The sequence below is a fragment of the Phascolarctos cinereus genome, unplaced genomic scaffold, assembly GCF_003287225.1.
Source record: "Phascolarctos cinereus isolate Bilbo 61053 unplaced genomic scaffold, phaCin_HiC Scaffold_1;HRSCAF=81, whole genome shotgun sequence".
NCBI lineage: Eukaryota > Metazoa > Chordata > Mammalia > Diprotodontia > Phascolarctidae > Phascolarctos > Phascolarctos cinereus.
The window spans coordinates 213,007,725-213,022,100 of record NW_027555514.1 but is presented as its reverse complement, the minus strand read 5'-3'; positions in this window follow the sequence as shown (position 1 = coordinate 213,022,100).

The window sequence follows — 14,376 nt, the reverse complement described above, 5'->3', positions numbered from 1 at the left end:
CAGTAGCATAAACTGATGCAGAATGAAATGAGCAGAACTAAGGAGAACTAATTTATATAAGTACAACAATATTATAAAGGAAAAGTAACTTTAAAAAACTTAAGAACGCTGATCAATGCAATGACAGACCATGTCACCAGAGGGCCTGCAGCAAGGAAAGTAACATCCCTCCTGACAGAGAGATGGTGAACTCAAAGTATAAAGAGAGACATAACATTTTTGGATATGGCCACTATGTAAATTCAATTTGCTTGACTATGCTTCTTTGCTAAGAAGGAGATTTTCCCATTCTGTTTTACACTGGGCTGAGGGGAGAGGGAACGCTAATGTCAGTAATGCTAAAAACCAAAAGAAAGAGTGCTATAGAAACTTTTTTTTAATGCACAGAAGAGAACAGAAGGAAATTCAGATGGAAGCATAGAAGAGCAGGACAATTTTGAAAGTAACATGTGGTATTTACTACACACTTTTTTAAAAAAGCAAGCAGTGTAACTTTTTTTTTAATGCATAAAAGAAAACACAGAAAAATAGACAAGCAGGACAGTTTTGAAAGTAACATGGAATTTATTATAAACTTTTTTTTAAAGTGAGAAATCTTCTTTTTTTGTTTTTTCTTTCTTGTGGTTCCTCCCATTGGTTCTAATTCTTCTTTACAACATGACTAATGTGAAAATATGTTTAATATGAATGTGTATATAGAGCCTATATCAGATTGCACACCATTTGGGTGTGAAAGGAGGGAGAGAAAATTTAGAACTCAAAATCTTATGAAAGTGAATGTTGAAAATTAAAAATTAATTAATTAAAATGAAAAAATGTTTATTAATTAAAAATAAAAAAATAAAAGTGAGCAATTTGAAATGGAGATTCATGGTTTCACATACAATCTTTTTTTGTGTTCTATTGTGCATGTAGAAGTGTCTTTTTAGGTGCTTAAGTTCAGAATAAAAAAAATTAATTTAAAAAACAAAAGAAACTCAAATACAAAACATTTAATTAAAATTATTTTTATGTACATCTCGACTTCTTCCTAGAGTGTTTCTCCCTTCAGGGAGCTGAATAGAGATTGGAAAAGCATGACATCTCTCTCAAAAATGGAAGCTGGAAAACTAGGATCTCTCCCCTGCAGCTCTCATCAATTTTGCTCCTCATAACAGACAATGGAGCACCAAGAAATCAGTCTCCATCAATGAGGATAGTCCAATGCAACTGGCCCTTTGAGCTAAGGGTTGCATTCATTTAGTAAAACATGAGACATTTTGTAGCATGTTTGGTTGATACAATTCTCACATGAAAGGCGCTAGGAAGCCCACTTCCAGAAAGTCAAAATGATACATCATTGAAATGTCCTACCCCCCAATTTGTACCATCAAAGACATTCTGTAACTAATTGCAGTCTGTTAACCATGCCGCGAAGAGAGGAGCTGAGCAGCCAAACCCAGGATGCATTCAAAAGGCACCAACTGACAAAAGAGAGATTGTTCTTATTTCTAGCTGGTTGCTGTTACTTGTCCTTCATTGTGTTCCAGTGAAGAGAAAAGAGTTTTTTCGAAAGCCTTCGGTGGAGAGAGAAGCATTAGGACTTCAGATATCACCCCCCCCCCGCCAGGACCACCACAGTATATGTGGCTTGTGAATACATGGCCTCATGGTTGCTTTTGTCTTGATTGCGTGTTTTTTGTCTTTTTTTTGTGAGTGATAACTTTAATTTATTAATGCAATCACAAGTGTGGCCAAACTTGTCTAGCTAACAATGTGCCTTCAGAAGCATTATAAATAAACAGCTTCAGAACTGAAGAAAAAAGCAAGTGCCATACACAGAGTCCAACCTATTGTAATAGATTCATCTAGTTTTGAAAAATTCACACACCAATTCTCCAAAATACAAAAACAAGTTTTCAGCATTACAGAAACAAAAATACGTAACTTAAAATAAATAAGTGGCTTCCTTTGTCTCAGTCCCAGCTAAACTAAAAGGAAGACACATTTTAAAATTACAATTGTACACATGGTGGTTCAGGAAACAAAAGTCCAAATGTAAAGATATGAGAACTCGATAAATTTCAGGGGGAAAAACAATTCCTGCCTGGAAGACAAATTTGCTATTGTGAAATTTTATTTTATTTTTTTCTCTATAGACATTTATTCTTAAAACATAATTGATTTTTCCTTTTCTTGAAAACATATTAATTTTCTTCCAAATCCTTGTACTAATTACATCTAAAAAATACAAACAAATCCCAAAACAATCCAATTCAAAGTTTACATTCTATTTAAGTAGTTTCATTGCCATCTATTTTGTGGAGTATTTGGAGATGAGCCTCAAAATATCCCCGTTTGATAAGAAATACTACTTTCTTAATCTATTCAGATGCATTATAGAAAAGTTGGAAATCATTGGTAAATTCAATGTATGCAAAATTGTCAAAATACATTGCGAGTAATACATTCAACATAAGCAGATATAATAAAAGAAAAATCCTGCTGCTGAGACAAGAGATGCTGTCCACAAGGAAAGACCTTGATCTGCACTGGTACTTACCTGGGTAACATCCATCCAACTTTCTTATATTGAGTTGAGAACTTGTTTTCCATAAAATTGTTAAACTGTTTTCCTTCAGTGCTCACAGCCTGTGTAAGTCCATTCTTTCCTCTTTTAGGTGAAGGAGACTTAAGGTGATTATACATGACCTTGGGAACTTCAAAATATCAGGAGAGCAGTCCAGCAGAAGTCTGGAAGCTGAAATCCATACCAGGATTTGCTGGAAGCAAGGAGGGGAGGAGTGGTGTCCATTAGACCTGCTGGACCCAGCCCAGTAGTAGCTGAAACACAGGTACTTATCCAGTGTCTAGGCTACATTTTGGAAACTGCTTCAGCTTGAACCCTTTCTTCCCAAGGACCAAGTAGGGGAGAATATGTCCACAAGTGTTCAGAGGAAATGTTTGTACTTCTGTTCTTAGTATTTATTTGCAGTAAAAATCCCTTTGTTAACTACTGTTCGTTGATATTGACTAAAGGCAATACTGGAGTTGGGTCCTAAATCAACAGTATTAGAGAAAGACTTCCTCAGTCCCTCGTGGTTACCCTTAGAACTCTGAAGGGGAGAAGTAGCCAGCCAGTCTTGTTTGGGGAGAGTGAGTCCATTCTTGCTGCATAGAAAACCATTGTTTAAAAATACAAATAACCAGTAAGCAAAATTTAAATAGCAGAGAAACATTCAGTGATTAACCATGATGCCTATTGTATAAAGCCATAAGGGGAAAAGAATGGAGAAAATTAATCATTGTTCCAGAGGTTTATCTGAGTATACATAATTTAGTCACTCCCTATTGGTTTCTCTTACTAAATTGAGTGTTAAGCCAGAGAAAGGAAAAGCCTCCAGCTTGGACGCAATTTAAGTCTTAGAGTCAATTTCTTGGAAAGTGTCCTTCAGCAGCAGCTACTGCTCCTCACTGCCTTGGGTGCTGTAGTTACTGCTTTCTTTCTTTCATGCCCACTGTCTCCCGAAAGATCTTTTAAAACTGCTGCTGCAGCAGAAAAACTCTGCTTCCCAGTTCGAATCCCCCAATAGCTTTGTGTCTTCCAGCTCTGGGAAGAACTACAACTCCCAACACCTAAAGACCCCATAAAGGGACAGCTTCCCTCTCAAGAGAGCCAGTTCGATCTTTGTCTGAATGACTGTTTGACTAGTGAGGTATATTTGGGACTAGGTAGCCTGTAGGTGCCCTTATAGCTCTGAGCCACTCAGTGGCTATTAGATACCAATTTGGGACTTATCTTTGTATTAGTGATAGTTAAAACTAAATGAGCTACCCAAAGGACTGAGTGTAAATGGAGAAAAATCTAGAGCTAATGTCTAATGTATAACATTAGTTAAATCGTAGGAGGAGGATTGAAGGGAACTGACAGAAAAACCATGATGACACAATGTCATAGATTCCAAGAAATGAGAATTATAAGAGCATATCCATTGCTAGGTCAGTGATGTCAGAGACATGAGAAGTATTTAAAAAGATGAAAACTGAAAAAAAAATCACTGAGTCAAATGTGATAAGGTCTTTTTTTCTTCCTTCCTTGTTTTTTCTTTCTTTTTTCCTTCCTTCCTTCCTTCCTTTCTTCCTTTCTTTCTTTCTTTCTTTTTTCTTTCTTTCTTTCTTTTTTCTTTCTTTCTTTCTTTCTTTCTCCTTTCACAGATTTCTAACTGTACCTTCTCTATGCTATAAAGTCCATTCAACAGATACAATAGAGTTTGTAGCATGATGACACCTTTTCCTCTGGAAATTGAAATTCTGACTTATTCTTTCAACATGTATTTTGATATAATTTACAGTTTTTCATCAGAATTAGACCCCAGATACCACACTTATGATTATGCCAAGGTCTTAGCTTAGTCTTTTTTAACTTCACTGACATTCTCTTTACTTATGATTCTTTTTTTTTTAAAACCTTTACTGATGCTTTTGTAACATCACTATTGTTTCCCAGCAATCACTCTCCCAAATAGAACCCTTACTCGTAATGTTAAATAAAATAAACTGGCATATTAACCATATCTGACATTATGTTTTATTGTGTATCTGTAATCTATCACCAATCTATGAAGAGGAGCAAAATGTGTCTCATCGACTATAACCTGTGTAGTCAAGGTAGATTATTCCATTGATTTGAATTCTGATATATTTTAGCATTGTTTTCCTTTACATCCATGCAGCCATTGTGTATTACTATTCTCCTGGTTCTGCTTGTTTCAGCCTGCATTAATTCATAAAAGCCTTCCCAAGTTTCTCTGAATTTTTCATGTTTGGTGTTTCCCATGGTGCAGTATCATCCCATTAAATTCTTGTGTGCCACAGTTTGTTCAGACATTCTCCACCAATGAGCACTCACTTTGTTTCCAGTTGTTTGCTACCATTGCACTGTCCAAAATGTTTTAGTATGTGGGATCTGTCCCTCTGTCTTTGAGCTCACTGGGGTATATGCCCAGTTTGGGTATTTCTGAGTAAAAAGGTATAAACAGTTTATTTAGTTTTCTAGCACAATCCCAAATTGTTTTCCAGGATATTTTAACTAATTCACAATTCCACCAACATGATGTTCGTGTGCCTGTCTTACTACAACCCATCTGTCATTGACTATTTGACTTTTTTCATCTTTGTTACATGGTGGCTAATTAATAATAACTGAGGAAACAATCTGAGTAATATGATTTATTAGCAAGCAAGGCATAATAAACAGGTCAGTGTATTCAGGGCAAAACAGATTTTTATGTATTAAAAACAATTAATTAAATAAAATTAAGTAATCTGATTTCTAATTACAGGAAAAATTTGGAGCTTTTTAAGTTGACAGGTGGGAAGAGTGAGTTTTGGTCAAGTTGGGAAGGGGATGAGTAGGTTTCAGGGTCTTTCTTTTCCCAGAATTGAAAGATGCTGGCTGATTAATTACATCCATCTGCATTTATGATACAATAGATGGCTTTTACCATCTCTGTGGGTGATCTGAAAAAAAAAACACAAGATGGAGGAGACTATATGTGGCAGCACATGATGGAGTCAGTGTTCATGAAATAAAATTCAACTGATTCCCACACCAAATTAACTCCATTTTGTAACTGGTTTTCACCCTATCTCATGAGTCAATATGCTGAGCATGAGATGAAACCTCAGAATTGTTATAATTTGCATTTCTCTCACAGCTTAATGATCTTAATGATTGCTCTGACTCTTCTCATCATTGTCTGGTAAGCTGTTTCTTGCTGTTTCAACTCTCCTTGTTAAACCTAGCATTTTTCCAGAGTGCTTTTGGTTTCTAGATTTAGCTCTTATGACACTATTAAAGTGATACTTGTTGAGTAAATATTTTCTTTCTTGTTTGCACATATAAGCATTAAGCTAATATTCAATTCAATTCAATACATAAATATATACATATGTATGTATGTATGTATGTATGTATGTATGTATTAAGCATCTATTTTAGGCACTTGGCATATAAACAGAAAAATGAAACTGCTCCTGCCCTCAAGAACCTTACCCTCTATAACATATATAAAGAAAAGTAAATAAAAGTAAATTTGAGATGGGAGAGAACATTAACTTAGAGTTACTAGAATTCAGAGATAGTATTACACTCCTAGTTGCCTAATCAATTAAATAGAGATTAAAATTCAGTTATGTTTGGGTTTGTGCTTTCAGAGAAATACAGAGAAAAAAGCTCACAGTAGACACAAGAGTACAAAAGGAATTATGCAATGTTATTTGTCTTTGCCATTTCAATGTGAATATTAAAAAATTTATATTCAAAACTATGCCCAAAGGGCTATAAAAATGTGCATACCCTTTAACCCAGCAATAGCACTTCTAGGGCTATATCCCAAAGAGATCATAAAAATGGGGAAAGGACCCACATGTACAAAAATATTTATAGCAGTTTTTTTCTGTGGTGGCAAAGAATTGGAAATTGAGGGGATGCATATCAATTGAGGAATGGATGAACAAGTTGGGGTATATGAATTCAGTGGAATACTATTGTGCTATAAGAAATGATGAACAGGCTGACTTCAGAAAAACCTGGAAAGACTTGTATGGTCTGATGCTGAGTGAAGTGAGCAGAACCAAGAGGACTTTGTACACTATAACAGCCACGTTATGTGATGACTAACTTTGATAGACTTAGCTCTTCTCAGCAATGCAAGGATCTAAGACAACTACAACAGACTCATGCTGGAAAATGCTATCCACATCCAGAAAAAGAACTATGGAGTTTGAATGCAGATCAAAGCATACTATCTGCTCTTTTTTTTTTCTTGTTTTATTTTGTTTCTTCTTTCTTGTGCTTCCTCTTATTGGTTCTAATTCTTCCTTATAACATGACTGATGTGAAATATGTTTAATATGAATGTATATGTAGAGCCTATATCAGATTGTGCACCATCTTGGGGAGGGAGGCAGGGAGGAAGAGGGAGAAAATTTAAAACTCAAAAGCTTATGGAAGTGATTGTTGAAAACTACTTGCCCTTCCCTGTCTCATACTCAGCTATGAGATTTAGCCCCAGTTCAGTCCTAGGGTGTCTGGCCTCTAGTGAGAGGAGGGCTCCCTTTTCTCACACTCATTGGCTCATTAAGGGGGAAGTTAATAGAAGAGAGAATAGGTTAAGGGAAGCAGTGGTCAGAAACAAAACAGACTTTTGAGAGGGACAGCTTGAAAAGACGGAGAAAAAGATAAGTGGGGGGTGGGGGTGGGAATAAATTGAATTGAGGAAAATACACAGTAATCATAATTATGCATGTGAATGGGATGGACTCATCCATAAAATGGAAGCAGATAGCAGAATGGATTAAAATTAGAATCTGACAATACCTTGTTTATAAAAAACACTCTTGAAACAGAGAAACGGAGAGTAAAAATAAGTGACTAGAGCAGAATCTATTATGTTTTAGCTGATATAAAAAAAAAAGCAGAGGTAGCAATCATGATCTCAGATGAAGCAAAACCAAAAATAGATCTAACTAATTTAAAGAGATAAGCAAGGAAACTACATTTTGTTAAAAGGTACCATAGACAATGGAGTAATATCAATAGTAAACATATATGTATCAAATGGCATAGCATCCAAATTCTTAAAGGAAAAGTTAAATGAGTTATGGGAAGAAATAGTAAAATTATACTAGTGAGACACTTCAACTTTCCCCTCCCAGAACTAGATAAATCTAACCACAAAATAAATAAGAAAAAAGTTAAGGAGATGCATGGAATTTTAGAAAAATTAGATATGATATACCTCTGGAGAAAACTGAATGGCAATAGAAAGGAGTATACTTTTTTTCAGATGTTTATGGCACCTTCACAAAAATTAACCATGTATTAGGGCATAAAAACCTCACAACCAAATGCAGAAAAACAGAAATGTTAAATGCATCCTTTTCAGATCATAACATAATAAAATTATATTCAATAAAGGGCCATGGAAACATAGATTAAAAATTAGTTGCAAACTAAATAATCTAATCCTCAAGAATGAGTGGGTCAAAGAACAAATCATAGAAATAATCAATGATTTCATTAAAGAGAATGACAATAATGAGACAACATACCAAAATTTGTGGGATACAGCCAAAGCAGTGCTTAGAGGAAAGTTTACACCTCTAAAAGCTTACATCAGTAAAATACAGAAAGAGCAGATCAATGAACTGGGCATGCAACTAAAAATAAAAACTAGAAAAAGAACAAATTAAAAATCCCCAATTAAACACCAAATTGGATATCCTGAAAATCAAAGGAGAAATTAGTAAAACTGAAAGTAAGAAAACCATTGAATTAATAAATAAAACTAGGAGCTGATTTTATGTGGAAAAAAACATTAAAACAGATAAACCATTGGTTAGTTTGATTTAAAAAGGAAAATCAAATTACCAATATAAAAAATGAAAAGGGTGAATTCACCACAATGCCCAATTATATGCCAATAAATCTAACAATCTAAGTTAAATGGATGAATATTTACAAAAATATAAATTTCCCAGATTAACAGAAGAGGAACTAGAATACTTAAATAACCCTATCTTAGAAAAAGACATTGAACAAACCATCAATGAGCTCCCTAAGAAAAAATTCCCAGGGCCAGTTGGATTCACAAGTGAATCCTATCAAATATTTAAAGAATAATTAATTTCAATACTATATAGAAACTATTTTGGAAAATAGCTAAAGTAATCTTATCAAATTCCTTTTACAATACAAATATGGTGCTGATACTTAAACCAGGAAGAGCAAAAACAGAGAAAGAAAAGTATAGGCCAATTTTCCTAATAAATATTTATGCAAAAAACTTAAAATAATAACAAGGAGATTACAGCAATATGTCACAAAGATCATACACTATGAGCAGGTAGGAGTTATACCAAGAATATAGGGCTGGTTCAATATTAGAAAAACTATCACCATAATTTACTATATCAAAAATAAGACCAACAGAAATCATATGATTACCTCAATGGAAGAAGAAAAGAAAGGCCTTTGACAAAATGCAACATCCATTCTTGTTAAAAACACTGGAACACAGGAATAAGTGGAGGTTTCCTTAAAATGATAAGCAGTGAATGGAATACCATTGTGAAGACTTCTCAGTGTAATTAAGATTTGGGACAAGACTATCCTGGATCCAGGAGGTGGCATAGGGCTCAGTATAGATTTCTGTAAGATCATTTTTTTTCTTCTCCTGGTGCCAGACATTAGTCGTGGGAATTTGTCTAATTGTTAAAGCTCTGGCCTGGCCTTTGACCTTACCCAAATGTGTTTTCTTTTTTTGGCTCCCATTCATCTACCAGTCCCAGGAAACCCTAAATTCTTCAAGTCCCCTTATCTCCCTTTGACAGGATTTTACTTAGATGTCTTCCTGTTCCCAACATTGTCTGTTCAATCCCTAAAACCTTCCAAAACAATTGTAAATTATCTTCCTAACTGCACATTTCTTTCAATTGCTTCTTTGACATTATCTCAACAAACTAAGGAATATAGAGATGTATACTATGTCCTTGTCCTATGTTAGAGTCTGGCTTGTGAGATTGTGAGCTGAGTTAATGGACAGCTGTGAGGGAGGGGGAGCTGAGTCTTCAGGGTTATATAAGCTGATTTCCACCTCTGTGGGCCGTCTCCTGTCATCAGAGCTTACTGATGGACTGATGGAGGGACACCCAAATCTCAAGATTTGAAATAATAATAATTATACTATAATAAACTAACTTTCTGTTTCTCCTTGTACACCTCTGTGTTTTGTTTTATTTTTAATTTGAGTGGCATCCCACACAGCAGTATCTATCTAAAACTATCAGCAAGCATTATCTGTAATGGGGATGAGCTAGAAGCCTTCCCAGTAAGATCAGGGATGAAGCAAGGATGTCCATTATCAGCACTATTACTCAATATTGTACTAGAAATGCTAGCTATATCAAGATGAGAAGAAAAAGAAATGGAAGGAATTAGAACAGGCAATGAAGAAACAAAACTACAGACATACCTCATTTTATTGTATTTAACTTTATTGTACTTTGCAGATATTGCGGGGTGAGTTGTTTGTTTCTTTGCTTTTTGTTTTTTTCAAATTATTAGGTTTGTGGCAACTGTGCATCAAGGAAGTCTATCAGTGCTGTTTTTCCAATAGTGTGTGCTCACATTATGTCTCTATGTCACATTTTGGTAATTCTTGCAATATTTAAATCTTTTTCATTATTATTCTATCTTTTATGGTGATCTATGATCAGTGATCTTTGATGTTATTATTGTAATTGTTTTGGAGTATCATAAACCACACTCATATAAGACAGTGAACTTAATCAATAAATGTTGTGTATATTCTGACTGCTCCACTGACCAGTCATTCCCTCATCTATCTCCCTATTCCCTGAGACACAGCAATATTGAAGAATATTACATCAACTTAGTCGACAAAGCAGTGACAGGATTTTGAGAGTATGAACTTCAATTTTGTAAGAAGTTCTATTGTGGGTAAAATGCTATTAAACAGCATCACATTCTACAGAGAAATCTTTCATGAAAGGAAGAGTTAATCAATGTGGCAAACTTCATTGTCTTGTTTTAACAAATTGCCACAGCTACCCCAACCTTTAGCAACTACCACCTTGATCAGTCAGCAGTCATCAACAAAGACGCAAGACAAAGCAAAAAGATTATGACTGACTATAGTTAGCATTTTTTTTAGCAATAAAGTATTTTTAATTAAGATATGTACTTTTTAAAGACATAATATTATTGCATACTTGGTAGACTACAGTATGATGTAAGCACAGCTTATAACTGCACTGGAAAACCAAACAATTCATGTGACTTGCTTTATTGTAATATTCATTTTGTTGCAGTAGTCTAGAACTGAAGCCACACTATGTCTGTATCACTCTTTCGCAGATGATATGATGATATACTTAGAGAATTTTAGATCAACTAAATCAACTAAACAACTAGTTGAAATAATTAACAACTTCAGCCAAGTTCCACCATATAGAATAAACTCACATAAATCATCAGCATTTCTATATATTACCAACAAAGTCCAGCAGGAAGAAATAGAAAGAGAAATACCATTTAAAATAACAATACAAAATACTTGGGAGTCTATATGCCAAGACAAAACCAGGAACTATATGAACATAATTACAAAACACTTTTCACAGAAATAAAGTCAGATCTAAACAACTGGAGGAATATTACTCATAGTTAGTCTGAACCGATATAACAAAAAGGACAATTCTGCTTAAATAAATTTACCTATTCAGTGCCATACCAGCCAAAAAATTATTTTATGGAGCTAGAAAAAATAATAACAAAATTCATCTGGAAAAAATAAAAGGGACCTGAAACTGAACACTATGTGACTGAGCTATGTGGTCATGGATAAGTCACAGCTCTAAGGGCCTCATTTCTTCATTTTAAAAATGGGAATAATAATACTTTTTCTTTATTACTTACTACACATGGTTGTTACCATATTTCACTGCATAATCATTGCAGATTTTATGCCAAATTTTTTGCAAAAAAGTGAGGTACAAACATTATATGAAGCTTTTAAAAAATTTGTGCTGGCATTACTTAAAAATCATTTATTACTAAACTGTCTTTGGTGCAAGATTGGGATGCACAGAATCCTTGTGAATATACATTAAAATGTGGAAGATGCGAGTCTTACTATGTCGCGTTGAAGAGGACTAGGACTTTTGGGGTGCTGGGACCCCAAGACTGTGGTACCGGGCCCTGCTGAATGAATTCAACTCAAATCTTCTTCAGCCAGAGGAAAAGTTTATTAGTGATAAATCACAGAGGCCAGGTGACACCCGTAAGGACAGGCGGGCATGAGAAAGGCTCAATCTTGTGAGCCTGAGATTCTCAGCATCTGAATGAGGGCCAAGGTGGATCTTAAATACTAAAGTAACTTTGGATGGCCAGAGAAGGGGGTTGGGAAAAGGGTCTAGGTAAGAATTCTAATTGGGGAGGTCAGAGAGATTGAATAGACAATGGGAATAGATAATGGAGGGAACAGGAAGGCAGAAGTTTGAAAGGCATCTGCACAAAATCAAGGTGGGGCTAGGACTTCCAAAAGGAGATAAGGGGGGAGTCGTTGAGGAATGGTTTGAGACCAGAGAAGGCCTTTCTGGGGCCTATAGACAAAAGGGAGCCTAAGGCTTTCAAAGGGAGATGAGGGTCTGGGGCCTGTGAGTCAGATTCCCTTTGGGGCAAAGGGTGAAGATCTTGGTTTGGGCCCCACCCCCATCAGCGTGACTTACTCATGACAGCTTCACCTGGCCACCTTGCCCCTCCTTTACCTCCTTGCCCCTATGGCTCTTCACTGGGTTGAGTGACAATACTGCAGTACTGCAGCATTCTAAATAAACCATGCAAGTCGGCTTTCAGAAATATACCGCCAATGCCTGTGACAGTGCACCAGACATAAATGGGCATCCATATGCCACTGATGAATACAGAAATGAAATGTGAAAACAGAATGCTCTGTTTATCTTTTAAGCCGTGTGACAAACAGAATTATACCATGCCATGACACGATGAAAGGTTATAAACCAATTTTGGACTGAAAAACCAGGGTGCTTCAGTTGTGTGCTGGCGACAATTCTATGGTGATTTATGGTATATGTTATTATATTATATGTCATAGTAGTAGAAGTACACAGAACTCTGAATTTTAGTAGTATTTGTCCTCCAAAGTCCTATGAGTTCTCACTCACTAGAGCAAACTTACCAGATAGTACAGGTAAGGAAAGTGTTTAAAATTCTGGGCTTCAGAGAAAGGAGCACGGGGAAAGGGGAAGGACATGGAAACACTTGCCTCACTCCTCCTGTACAATCTTGTGAGAACTTTAATAACTGTACACCAGAAATGGAGGAGGAAGCCCAAAATGAACCTCCCAGCCCTATATCAGAATGTAACAGCTGTAGCAAAGGCTCATGTTCAATAGAAGGGGTTACAAGAACTAGTAATGTCTCCTTTCCTCCTTGCTTTGTAAAAACTGAGGTCCTATAATTGCTCTGTTGTTTTGGACTTCACCCTTTTTAAAAAAAGTCTATCCTTATCCTGATAATATAAAATGATCTAATTTTTCTCCAAAACAAAATTGTTGACTAGGTTAAGAGTTTCTCGTAGGTAAAAAAAAAAAATTCAAAAGCTGTTTCTTCTTTTGGAAGCTCCTGGCATCCTTGTCACTCTCTCACTGCCAGGCCAACCCACCTGCCCCACACCACTGGGTCCACGACCCAGGAAAAATCCATCTAGAGCTGTTATATCGAGAAATTAGCGAGTTGACCCAGACTAATTTAAGTTGTGGACTTTATTATATTAGCGCGCGACTGCCAGGGGTATTCACATCCAAATCAAGCAGCCCCCATCAGGGGTTGAGCTAGGGTTTATATAGGGAGTATACAGGACAGGGAGGGGGATGGATCTTTGAAGTCTGGCAAGAGGAAGAGTTTTGGGGCTGGTCAAGGACACCCCTCTCCCTCTGTCTAGACATGATAATGCTCTGCAACAAAGGAAAAAACTTTCTCACAATGGAGGCTTCCAGAGATATGATCTGAGGGCTGGAGCCTGAGCTATGCAAGAGTACATTTCACTATTGTTTAGATTTAGGAGGAAAGGGTCTAGGGCAAGATTAAGCAGCAACTTCTGTTTTCCATGGCCTAAAGGGTTCTACTACCTAAATGGTAAAATAATGTTCTGCATTACAGAGCTACTTTTCCAAAGCAAAAACAGAGCTGCTCACCTGGATTCAATCAGGATCAAATGGAAAATAGTAGGGACCATTTATAAGGAGCCTTTATGGAGTCAAAGGGATTTAGGGAGATTTATGGGTGGGAAAACATGGCACCTGGGGCTGTAATTTACCACAAACCCTGGGACAAAAGTTATCTCTTTCGTTCTCAGTTTCTTCACGTCTTCTGTAAAATGAAGAGCTTGACCCATGATACGTTATATCTGAGTTGTTTAGGTTCTTCCAAAGATCAAAGAAATGTTAATGAATACAACATTAAAATACTATTAGAAATTTTAAAAAATTGGGAGAAAAAAAGATAAAATTCAACGGTGGCAGGACAGTGGAGAAATAGGCATTCTGTTACTTTGTTGTTGGGATTGTAGCCTAGTGTAAACTCTTTGGAGAACAATGCAACACTGTTCAATTAGAGTCACAGAACTGATTATTCCATTTAACCCAAATATCATGAAAACAACAACAAAAAAAGCATATCTGTACAAAAGTATATATAGCTGTTTTATTGGTAACAGAGAAAAAATGTGAAAACAACCTACATGTCCAATTGGAGAATGGCTGAGTAAATCATGGCAATTCATGTAATTA